The sequence below is a fragment of the Adiantum capillus-veneris genome, chromosome 19 (assembly GCF_014529385.1).
Source record: "Adiantum capillus-veneris isolate H3 chromosome 19, ASM1452938v2, whole genome shotgun sequence".
Lineage (NCBI taxonomy): Eukaryota > Viridiplantae > Streptophyta > Polypodiopsida > Polypodiales > Pteridaceae > Adiantum > Adiantum capillus-veneris.
In genome coordinates this window covers 60,922,835-60,935,311 of record NC_140949.1, presented here as the reverse complement: position 1 = coordinate 60,935,311, position 12,477 = coordinate 60,922,835, and positions in this window count along the sequence as shown.

Below are 12,477 nucleotides of genomic sequence, written 5' to 3'. Positions count from 1 at the left end.
CATCTTTTTTCTTCACCAATAAGACGGGAGAGGCCCATGGTGAAGAACTGGGTTGTATAAAACCTCTATTGAGATAGTCAGCAAGCTGACGTTCCACCTTAGTAGTCTCAGAATGGCTCATTCTGTAAGGTGGTTTACTGAGACATGCTTACTATCGTGACTAAGGACCACATCTTCTCACTCCATATTCATGACTTGAAAATTCAAGGATGTGTGATACCCTTGAATCTCCAACGATACATCTTTCACTTGAGTATCCCACACCTTGGCATCATGGCTGTTTATCATCTCTACCTTGTAAGAGTGGGAACTTGGAGTCTGGGGAAACTTGAGCCATTTCACTAACTTATAATTTATTGAAATTGTACGAAGCACCATCATCCAGCTAATATTTGCACCTTGTACCGTTGTATAGACCCACACATATGCAGCGACTCATGTGGTCCAAAGGTGGGTTTCCACATTGAGGCTGTTATATAGCACTCGTGCACAGCTTTGGTGTGTGTTACCTCCACATTTGAGAAACAAGAGGAGGACTCAAGAGGCAATAGCTCTAACATGTGCATTGCTTTGTCTTTACCTTGGGCAACAAATTTTCCTTGGGACAATCCTTCTTGTTGTGCCCACTCCCTAAACGTGTAAAACATAGTTTTTCTTTTTTATCCTTCTCAAACTCTTCACTAGGCAGAAGGCTCCGAGACTCAGGTTTCTTGGACACCTCATATGTATCTACTCTAAAGTTTCTTTTATTGTACCCATGCAGCATGTGAGCATTTGCATGTGCAGTGTCATGCACATGAGTATTATGCATTGCTTATCGTCGTGTATGTGCGCTTGCACTATGGCTTCTTCAAGCATCTTGGGGTCCTTGGTTTTGACATGTTTCTTAATCTATTGTGAACCCACAAATAAACCCACGGACTTGTTGAAAGGTATCCAAACCCTCCAACTTGAGAATGACATCATGATAGTGCGAGCTATACACCAACAATGTCTTATGCTAACGCACTGACCACTTATCCCAAGCAGACCAATTTTTGTCCGCTTTATTTGAGGGTAGAAATTCTTCTCAAAGGCTACCCAATTATGTGGTATGATGTCCTTCTCCTTGAGAGACATCCACCATTTGTAGGCATTGTCTTCTAGTGTCAAGACTTGTTTGCAGTGCCTTCAATACATCTGGAGTGCATCTTAGATCGTATCCATCCCATTTACTCAAAAATATATTCACTATATCTTTGTGAATCCCATCCCATTTACTCAAAAATATATTCACCATATCTTTGTTGTGTTTCCTTTCCTCTCCCCTAAATATTGGTTGGTTAGTATTCTTCAACAAGTCATCCACCTCTTTTTGAGAGAGAAGGTGCAACCCCTCCAGATTGGAGCCTTGCTCCTATAGACCAGGTGTGCTCCCACTAGGCATGAGGAACACAAAAACCCAAGCTTGCGCATTAACTTAGCCCATGGTTGAATGCTGCATGAATTACATAAGCATATCAGACATTTTAGTGACATTATCATTCAACTTTATAAAATTAGACTCTGAAATAGTCATGCATGTTTGTAGTGCTCTAAACTCTTGGATGTGAAGCAATTCCTAGCTATCATCCGGCGCCGCGTGGGTACCTTCCATGACATTAGCTGACCGTGTAGCATTGGCAGTGGAGATTCTCAAAATCAAACGTACGTTGTAGATCAATGTACAAATCCATGGCGGTTTTGTGATGTGCTAGCAAGAGAAAGAGGTACCGTAAAGAAAGCATTGCCGATTGAAAATAGTTTGAAAACAAAAGTAATTAGCCTTGCTAATTTCAATACTACAAAGTCACAGAGAATCATCGATGTTTATGTTGAGCTTTGTAAAGTGTCATCCCACCTTGAGCTTTGCCACTTTGTAAACACTCATAAAAAAAGATCGTGTCTAATCCAAGAGCAAAAAACTAAGATTTCACTACCTTAGTGCATCAATCCGTACTTGCTGCCGGTTTGCAAGATACCTCTTCTTGAATCCCTCCAACTTTGTGAAGCGTGCTTAAATTTTTTTATTTCATCGAGATTCGAAAACCTTAATCCTCTTGAATACTTGCAAATCGTTGAAATCTCTGGAATTTGTTTTTCACTATGCTGAGATCGGCAACTCTGATTCACCTTGTGTCTCGATCGACCTTGATTCCACTTCCTTTGCCTTGCTTAATAGGGTTGAAGAGACAAGGGGTGTGTGTAGTGTGGGCACCCTCCCTTGGTCAATTGCTTTTTTGTTTTACGTGAAACCCTAATTGGCTAACTTGGGTGCCCACAATGAGAAAACATCGTGCTCTGTAGAAGGCAGCAATGGTGGGCAGGGCAGCGTAGGGAAGCAAGAAGAGCTCATGGTGCTTGCCATAGAAGAGAAAAAGCCAATGAGTCAAAAACGGGAAATCACCCCCTACGCAGCGCGAACTTACCAAGCCCGGCCACATGCAACTTGGTGCAAGTCAATGCCTAACCCCCCTTTGACTAAGCTGGCTTGCACACTATAATTTTTTCCTTCTACCTCCTTCACTAAGACACTGTGCACACAACCAATGACTTCCTCTCCACAGATTGCATGCCCAAGCTAAAACAGTGACCACGCCCTTCTAAAGATAGCCTATGTTCTTATGCCACTAGGAGCCTAAATGCCAACTCTCACCTAGCGATAGCCCTTTATAGGCACCCCCAAAGCTGCGTTCAGATCGGCCCGTGGCCTCTACCCTTGACCCGACAAAGTAGGTGGGGCATTGGTCAATCCAAATGGCATGAGACGATAGGCAAAAACCACACCTACTCAAAATGGTGTTACAAAGGGTATGGACAAAACCCTACAGGAGAAAGTCACATTAATGCTATCTATGGAGACTTATCCACAAAGTTTTGGGGAGAGGTTGTTCTTACAATGGTTATCAAATAGTACACCATTAAATTATAAGATTCCAAAGGAGATGTGGACTGGCAAACTATGACAAACTTCATGTATTTGGGTGTGAGGCATTCTCGCATGTGGCCCAAGATCTACGCAAAAAGGTAGTCCCCAAATCACACAAATGCATCTTCATTGGTTATGGCATCGATGAGAAATGGGATACTATCTTTGGCATTCAAAATCTTGATGAGTAATTTGAAGCTCGCATGTTATCTTCAATGAATCAAAGATGCACAAAAACCTAGCAAAGAGGTGGAATATTAAAAAGTTAGATTCAAAGTTGTAACCTCAACAAAGATTAGACCAACAACTCACTGTAATAATGAAATTCCTACCACTAGTAGTGCTCTAGAGAGAGAGAGAGAGAAACATTTTCACCCAGGGTTAGACTATCTACTAGTTAGTCCTTGACTACAAAGAGCTAACTATTGTGGGAGCGAATCACAACACAACCTAGATCAATATAATGTCAATTGAGGACATAAATGACACGATGTGCACACAAAGCAATCTCTTTAGCTTTCTAGAGGCTGAGACCATCACACACATACAACACTCTGGAAGGCGAACTAAACCACAATCTAGAATCTCACTACTCTCAACTACACCACCCAACCCACATATACACAAACGGAAGGAAACTCACTAGATCATGCAAGGAACACCATTCCCTCACTAGGATACACCTGTCCCAAAGACTCTACACTCAAAATCCTAACTCTAAACCCATTTGTTGAAAACGCGTATGAAAACAGAGCTGGATTTCAAAAGAGCCTGAAATTGAAATCTATGAGTACCTATGCATAGCTTATGTCGCCGTGATTCTAATGACTACTTGCAGGCAGAAAACAGATATTGTTTGATACACTTACGACCACAAATGGCTCATAGATGCATCAGCACGCATGCTCCGTTCCGCAAGGAATGCTTGGCGTTGTTGCGTAGCTCTTGCTGATCCTAGCACGATGGTGTTGTTGGACCTCCAATGTGATGACGAGCGGCAAGTTGCGTCAGGATGAAGCTCATGCTCTCTCTCTTCCTCTCTAACACACAGTCGACGACAATTTAAAACTTGATTATGATAAACGTTCTCTTTACAAAATGATAACCTAGGTACCTTATATGCTAAGGCTACCATAGGTTAAACCTAAAATAGAGTTTGACGGGTCAAATGGCTTTGTATGTACAAGTTGGAAAAGCCATGGCACCCCGGCTTCTACAACTAGACTAGCTACTTATTACAAATGATGTTTCTAACCGTAATCCCCAGCATTTCATAACTCTCAAAAAATAAGGCTTTGTTGAATTATGTCGTGTTGTTGACCCAGCGGTCAGCACTCCCCCTCCAAATTCATGTCGTCCTTGACATGACCTGGTTATTGATGTCGGTGCAGTCTTTGTTGTCGCTTTGCTGATGTTAAGAAAGTATATGTTGTAGCCTTTGCACGAACTTGTCCTGTGCGTCCAAGCCGATATACATAGTCTTCACATGATTCAGTAAATCATAATTGATGACGAACATCTGCCAATTTTGTGTCTTTCTCACTTTCCAAAACAACTTCTACAATATGTAGAATTGAACGATTGGCTTTCAAATCTTGTGAGACATTGACAACTTTGTAAGGATTATGTAGAAATTGTATGGCTAAACCTTCAGCTTCTTTAGGCTAAGTTGCACTCCAATGCAAAGTCTGTCTGTGATGCCAAATTTGAGAGAGAATTTTCTTCTGCTTGAGGTTCAAAACCCCATGTCTAGCATTTAATCCGCGTCATCAAGAACAAGATATGTAACCCTGCAAATCTTGGTTTGTTTACCATTTGTGTTTGCTCTTCTTTATTGGTGACTCCTTTGTTCCTACATCAAGGGGATCAAAGTTGCATTTGCCACTGTTAGCTTTTGTGTGATGGGTAAATCATTATATTGCTTCTACTTGATATATGACTTAATTAAAGCTTGACAAACCCCAGTTAATTCCCCATGTTAGTAACTTGCTTCAAAAGGGCTTTATCCAATATCATTCGTGATAGATGCCCATCAATGAGCTATCCTAGTCCATTTGTCTCCAAAACTCATATACATGATGTACAAGGTATGAAGGTGGCTATCATTGCTTTAGCTTTGAAAAAAAATCATCTTTGGCTAGGGGTTAGACTTAAAAAATAAATAAAAATAATAACCCTTAGCTTGTATTCTCTATTCATAGTCTCCTAACAAAGTTTGGCTTGATTTGGACTTGTATTTGGCTTTACAAGCTAATTTTTTGGATTTCAGTCTCAAGAATGACTGATGGGCATTGCTGGCACGTGCAGGCTACCAAACACATGTAGGACCAATGATGATGAGCAGAATTTTGCTTGACCCCTGGTTGCTCGTACAGACATTTATCACGATAGATGACCGAACTGTCATTTCTGTCCCTTTTTTTCTTGTCAGTACTGTTAGTCCCTTTTGTTCGTAGGCTTTATTAAGTTACATACAAGATAGGAGATTTACAGTATAAAGATCTACTTCCTGTATACATCTGGTAGTCGCATGAAGTCTCTGATAGGCAACTTTACACTTGATGGCTATTCGTTTAGTCGATCACCAACTTTATTTTTCCTTGTGGTCCATCCCGAAGTTTTATGAACATTCTATTATAGTTGAAGGATTATAAACGTTCTTTTCTTCCCTCTTTCATTACCCATTGTGCATATGGCGTTTGAGACATGCTTCATGAAGTGTCGTCATTTTCTTGGACCTTCTTCGTGTACGGCGTGGCATCGCTTCAGTCTTTTCTTCATATGGATTATGGATTTTTTTTTCTTTTTCTTTGTGAAAATCTCAAAAATAACAAAATAAAACCAAAAATCAACTCAACCAAAAAGCAAAATCATTCTAATAGATTTCTAACGCTATGTACACTGCACATGTCCCTAGGGGCTCATATATGGCTTTTGTCCCCGTAATCCTATTGTAACGCTATTATGAGGGCGTATACTCTGAATATTGTCAAAAATTCATCACAATCAAATGAAAAAATTCAATGCAATTTACAAAACATTTCCCTCTAATATTAATATACTAGGTCCGCATTTAGAATGCCTTCCCCCCCTCCTATTTGAAGTCCTCCTTGACGACAGGGTATCACCAAGGGTATGTGTTGTGCTTGGGCAATCAAAAATTGTGTCTATGCAAGCCTTGTAATGTAGCCCTATTATCCATACACAATTAATGCATGGAAAAATTTATGTTGTGCAAGATGTGGATATAAGAAATTTTCTTATTGGCATTTGCTGGCAAGGACTCCTATTCTAAGAAATGTGCTGGTCTTTGAAGCTCATGTGTCATTTGCTTGCTTGAAGGTTGTAGAGTTTTTTTGAAGGCTTACTTATATGCTTGATGCTTCTTTGGGACCCATTTTAGTCTTGTGGTTGGTTGTCGTACTTGGAATTGTTCCTCAGAGTGGGTTCTCTTCTAACTATACTGTAGCCGTAGGAGGAATTGAAAGAATTCAAGTGGTGGTGGAGTAAAAGTAGTTTTATTGGTTTCCTTTGGGACCCACTTCTTTGTGATAACTAGCTTTTTGTTGATGCTGATCGTTTGGAAACCCATACTTGTCCCTGCTTTGTTTGTATTTGAAGAGACTTCTTTGGGATCCACCTTGTCTTTGTGTGAATCAACAGTGCTCTTCGCTCCAGTCTTTGTACGCTTGGTTGAGGATGAGATTCAGACTTTGGGAGTTGATACTCTAACTGTTTCAGAATCCAAATAAATTTCTGGCCTCTTTGTGCTTGAGTCAACTTCTTTGGAACTCAAATCTGAGTTGCGGAGCTTGCGATTTTGTGTTTTTTCTAGATGTACTTGCAAGCTTCGATTATTTTTTTGATGGCATTGGATCTTGTGATTTTTCATCAGAGATCATCATCTTCTTGATCCATACCTGCTTTTGGCCAATCTGGCTCTTTGGTATCCAAATTTGTCGAAATTTTTGGTTTAGACTTGTTGTTCCTTTTTTTTGGCCTTTTTTGGTTGTTAGGAAAGCTGCTAGTGATAATGCTGACCTTAGTTTCTGGTAAGGGATGTCATAAGAATCATCATTGTCACTACTCTCCTCAGCAAGGTTACATTTTAGCACTTTCCGTTTGTGGTTCGGCTGCTTATGGAAAGTTACTGTTTGCTTGCTCTTGGGTTTTTGTTTTTGGAATGACTTTTTTATCCACTGGATTAGCGTGTTGTTAGCTCGTTGACATGGATATGTTCTTCTTGGTTGAGGTTTTTCTTCATGTATAGGAGCCACGTATGAGGATGCTTGTTGCAGTTGCGTTTCCATCGAGGATTTTGGAATCCACTTCTGATGCACTTTCTTCTTGTAGCTGTGACATTCGTTCCTAGGTCTTTGATCTGGACAATCAAAAAATTGTTCATTAGTTAAAGTGTTGTTCATGTCACCTGCTGGATTGTCTGGATTTCCATTGTCGGCATCCTGAAGATCCATGTGTTCTACAGAGTCGTAGAACTCATCTTCTCCTTCGTCTTTGTTTTCCTGAATCACACTCACTGCAAAGTAAGGAACGACATCATAGCCATCTTGATCACAAAACTTCTTTGTTGGACCATCTTGATGAATAACACACATATCCAAAGTAGCCAGGATGTCTTAATGCTTCCTCAAGAAATGGTTTTGGGATACAATCCTTATCTTCAATTTCCCTTTCTAAAATACACTCCTCTTGCTTTACGCTTTGCTTTCCGAAGCTCCACACATTCACAATTCTTTAGGCTTACCCAACCATGTTAGAAGTTCTGATTCTGCTGCAATAGCCAGATCAAACTTTTCCACAGGGGTTCTCGACACATCCTTGTTACGATGGTCTTTGAGATTTATTGTGGTCATGGTTTCCATATGTCTTAAAGTAGATATGATCATAGCCCCAATCTTGGACCATTTTCAGATGTCTCATGAATGGTCTTCCGAGAATGATATCATAGTTTTTCTGTTAAGTATGGAGCCTGATTTACCCTTGTAATTTTCTGTGGTAAAAGTGCACATTTGTAAGGCCCCCATTATGAGGAGAAGCCATCGTGCGTGAAGGAAAATCACTCGCCGGAAACCAAAATTTTCACGGCCAAAAATCAGGGGCAACATTAGAAGCCCCCGAGACTTTTTTTTCCCTCGCCGGAATATTCCTTTTCGCCGGAATATTATGGATGGATGGCGGCCGGAAAGTGGTCGGAAAACAACCGTCGGTTGGCCGGTGGCCGGTGGTCGGAAGTCAATGGCCAGTGGCCGAATTCAAAAGCGGACTTGTCTTCTCAAGGGCGGCCACACATGGGCGGATTGGAGGGTCCGATTTGGACTTATCTACACAAGGGCGACTACACATGGCTGCCTCTCATGAGAGAGGGCAGCCCTTTTGGCCTATAAAAGGAGGCCATTTCTACACACATTTCATAGTGTGAAGTTGATGCAACAAGGTGAGTGTGAGGTGGTGAGAGTGAAGCAAGGCGGGAGCTCCATTAAGGGTATAATCCCTTTGTAAACTACTTCTTGTTTTGAAGTACTAAAGCCATTGAGTGGTTGCTTTCCCGTGGACGTAGCCCACATTGGGTGAACCACGTATCTCGTGTGTACTCTCTTTCTACTATATAATCTTGTGTATGTAAATCTGTCTCTCTCTCCATTAAGTAATCTACTCAATTATCTATTTAGCTACGTCTTATTTAGCTACTCAATTATCTATTTAGCTATGTCTTATTTTCTAACAACTGGTATCAGAGCAAGGTTTGCTCGTAACTAAATTATCTCAAGGAAAGGATTCCTTGAATTGAGTGGGAGTTATGGCGGAGGAAGGGAAGCTCAAGATTGAGAAGTTCAACGGCAAAAACTACCAACATTGGAAGATGCAGGTTGAAGACTATCTCTACCAGAAGGACCTCTATTTGCCACTAGGCGGTCTTGCGAAGAAGCCCGCAACAATGGCAAATGAAGCATGGATTGTCCTTGATCGAAAGGCTCTGGGAACAATCCGGTTAAGCTTGGCGTCAATGGTGTCCTTCAATGTTTCGGAGATGAAGACCATGGAGGACTTAATGAAGTCACTTGACGACTTCTACGAGAAACCATCGGCATCCAATAAGGTATTTCTTATGAAGCGCTTGCTCAATCTAAAGATGGCAGAGAATGGTTCAGTTGCAGAACACCTAATGACTTTAACACAAACATAAGTCAACTTCGATCGATGAAAATCAATTTCGATGACGAAGTGCGAGCTCTCCTTATACTATCATCTCTACCGGATAGTTGGGACAGCCTTGTGATGGCTGTAAGTAATTCTATCTCTGGTACAAATACTCTTAAGTTTGATGATGTTGTGGGTGTTCTCCTAAGCGAGGAAATACGAAGGAGAAGCACATGAGAATCATCAAGTGTTGCATTGTCATTGGAAACAAGAGGAAGGCCTAAGGAGAGGTTCAAAAGCCAAAAGGGTCGTGATCGCTCAAGACGGAGCAAGTCACGCACAAAGTCAGTTCTTGAATGTTGGAATTGCAGCACGAAGGGCCACATAAAAAAGGATTGTTGGTCCAAGAAGAACAAGGAGACTAAGTCTCAAGACAACAAGCCAACATCGGAGGCCAATGTGGCAGGTAAAGTAGAGCAAGATGCTCTAATTCTCTCATTAGACAATGTGTCTAATTCCTGGATAGTAGATTCCGGGGCTTCATTCCATGCGACACCACACAAGCAACATTTCCAAGACTACACCAAAGGTAATTTTGGGTATGTATACTTGGGAGATGATGAAGCTTGTGAGATTGTCGGCAAAGGTACAGTTTCTGTCAAAACTGCTAACGGAAATGAATGGAAGCTTAAAGATGTTAGGCATGTTCCTTCTCTTCGCAAACAAATTCATCTCTACAGGACAATTGGATGATGAAGGTCACAACATTGCATTCGGAAACAAACGGTGGAAGATCTCAAAGGGATCTTTGGTGGTTTCCAAGGGAGAAAAAGTCGGTACACTTTACTTGTGTACTGTTAGCACTCAACCTTCAGCTTGTGCAGCAACTACAGAAGTTGACAGTGCGGTGTGGCACTACCGACTTGGGCATATGAGTGCCAAAGGAATGCAAATCCTTCAAACAAAGAAGCTTTTACCAGGTTTGAAATAAGTGGACTTAGAGTTCTGTGAAGATTGTGTTTATGGTAAACAAAAGAGGGTAAAATTTCAAAAATCAGGAAATGAAAGAAAAAATTAAAAACTTGAGTTGGTTCATTCTGATGTTTGGGGTCCTGCAAGTACACCATCACTTGGTGGCTCATTGTACTATGTAACATTCATAGACGATGCGACTAGAAAAACATGGGTTTATGTCATGAAGAATAAATCCGATGTATTTTCCATATTTCAAAGGTGGAAAGCCTTTGTGGAGAATGAAACAGGTACCAAGGTTAAATGCCTCAGATCCGACAATGGAGGCGAATATTGCAGCCAAGCTTTTGAAAGATTTTGTGCTAGCAATGGCATTCCGCGGCAAAGGACAACCCCAAGGACACCTCAACAAAATGGGATTTCGGAAAGGATGAACAGGGCAATCATGGAGCGAGCACGAAGCATGCGGCTACATGCAGGCCTACCGCTTGAGCTTTGGGCGGAAGCTGTAAGTACGTCTGTGTACTTAATCAATCGGTCACCCTCAACGGCATTGGATGGGGGAGTTCCAGAAGAGACATGGACAGGTAAACCGGTGAATTATGCATTTCTCAAAGTGTTTGGGTGTGAGGCTTTCATGCACATAGATAGAAGCCTAAGATCAAAGCTAGATGCAAAGTCCAAAAAGTGTTTCTTCATTGGCTATGGAGAAGGTGACTTTGGGTATCGCCTATGGAATCTTGAAGATGGTAAAATATTAAGGAGTAGGGATTTAATTTTTAACGCGAACAAAATATGTACAAAGATTACTTGGAAAGAAAACAAACAAAAGAAACAGGTGATGAGTACATGGAGCTTGAGGATGGTGAAGACTCAAGGGCTGCAAACGGTGACAATGTGCAACAACGTCAACCAAATAAGGAGCCTCAACCTATTCCCCCAAGATCTACAAGAGCAAGTAGACCTCCAGAAAGGTTTGTTCCTTCCTTCAACCATCTCTTGATCTCAGATTCTGGAGAGCCAGAATCATATGAAGAAGCTATGCAACATGAATCCAAAGAAGAATGGACGAAGAGCATGCAAGTGGGGATGGACTCACTACATCGCAACGAAACATGGGAGTTAGTTGAGTTGCCTAAAGGTAAGCGGGCACTTCAAAACAAATGGGTGTACAAGCTGAAGGAAGAAGAAGGTGGGAAGAAAAGGTACAAGTCTAGGCTTGTGGTAAAAGGGTTTTCTCAAAAGAAAGGTATTGACTTGAATGAAATATTTTCTCCTGTTGTAAAAATGAACTCAATTAGGCTTGTCTTAAGCCTTGTGGCTGCTCATGATCTAAATCTCGAGCAAATGGATGTAAATACGGCTTTCCCTCACGGTGACTTAGAGGAGGAAATCTACATGCTTCAACCAAAGGGGTATGAAGTAAAAGGTAAGGAGAAAATGGTTTGCAGATTAAAGAAGAGCTTGTATGGTTTAAAGCAAGCATCAAGACAATGGTACTTGAAGTTTGATCGATGGATGTTGGATCATGGATTCACAAGATGCAACTCGGATCACTGCTTCTACACGAAGAATTTGGGAGATGGGAAATTCATCATCCTAATGTTGTATGTTGATGACATGTTGATTGCAAGTGCTAACATACAGGACATCAAAGACCTAAAAGAGGAGCTGTCTAAATCTTTTTCAATGAAAGACATTAGGAAAATTTTGAACTCATTTTTGGGCCTTTTAAGAGTGCCACATCATCAAAGTTGTACAAAAGAAAGCAACCCGGTAGACCCCTCTAAATATTGCTTAGAACCCCATGATATGACCTATCATTGGAAAGTTCTTGAAAAATGGATTATAAAGAGCCAAAGTCTGAAAAGTTTGGATGACTTCTATGAAAGTTATGCCATTTTTTTTCAATCAGCCAGGTTTTGTTACCGTTACGATAATCTAAAATCACCTTTTTCTAGATCTACATGAAGGCAATGTCCAATACATGCATGCTATATATCAATAGATAGCATTTGAAGAGTAGATTCTAAATATCCAACCTCCGACAAGTTTGGATCTTATTTGAAAAAAATTTACCGATCCCCACTTTTTGAAAGCTATGCCACATCAACAATTCTTACAAGGTCCATTCTTGAGTCCAAACTTTTCCTAATGTTTAGGTGCTGCAAAGAGGATACTTGGTATGAAAACATCAAGGGACAGGATGAAGAAGAAAATAAAGCTATCTCAAGAAGATTACATCAAGAAGGTACTAGAAAGGTTTGCAATGCAAAATGCAAAACCAGTTTCTACACCTTTGGCTGGTCATTTTAAACTAACGAAGGATATGTGTCCAAAGACACAAGAGGAGATAGCCTATATGTCTAAAGTTCCATATGCTGCAGCGGTAGGTTCTC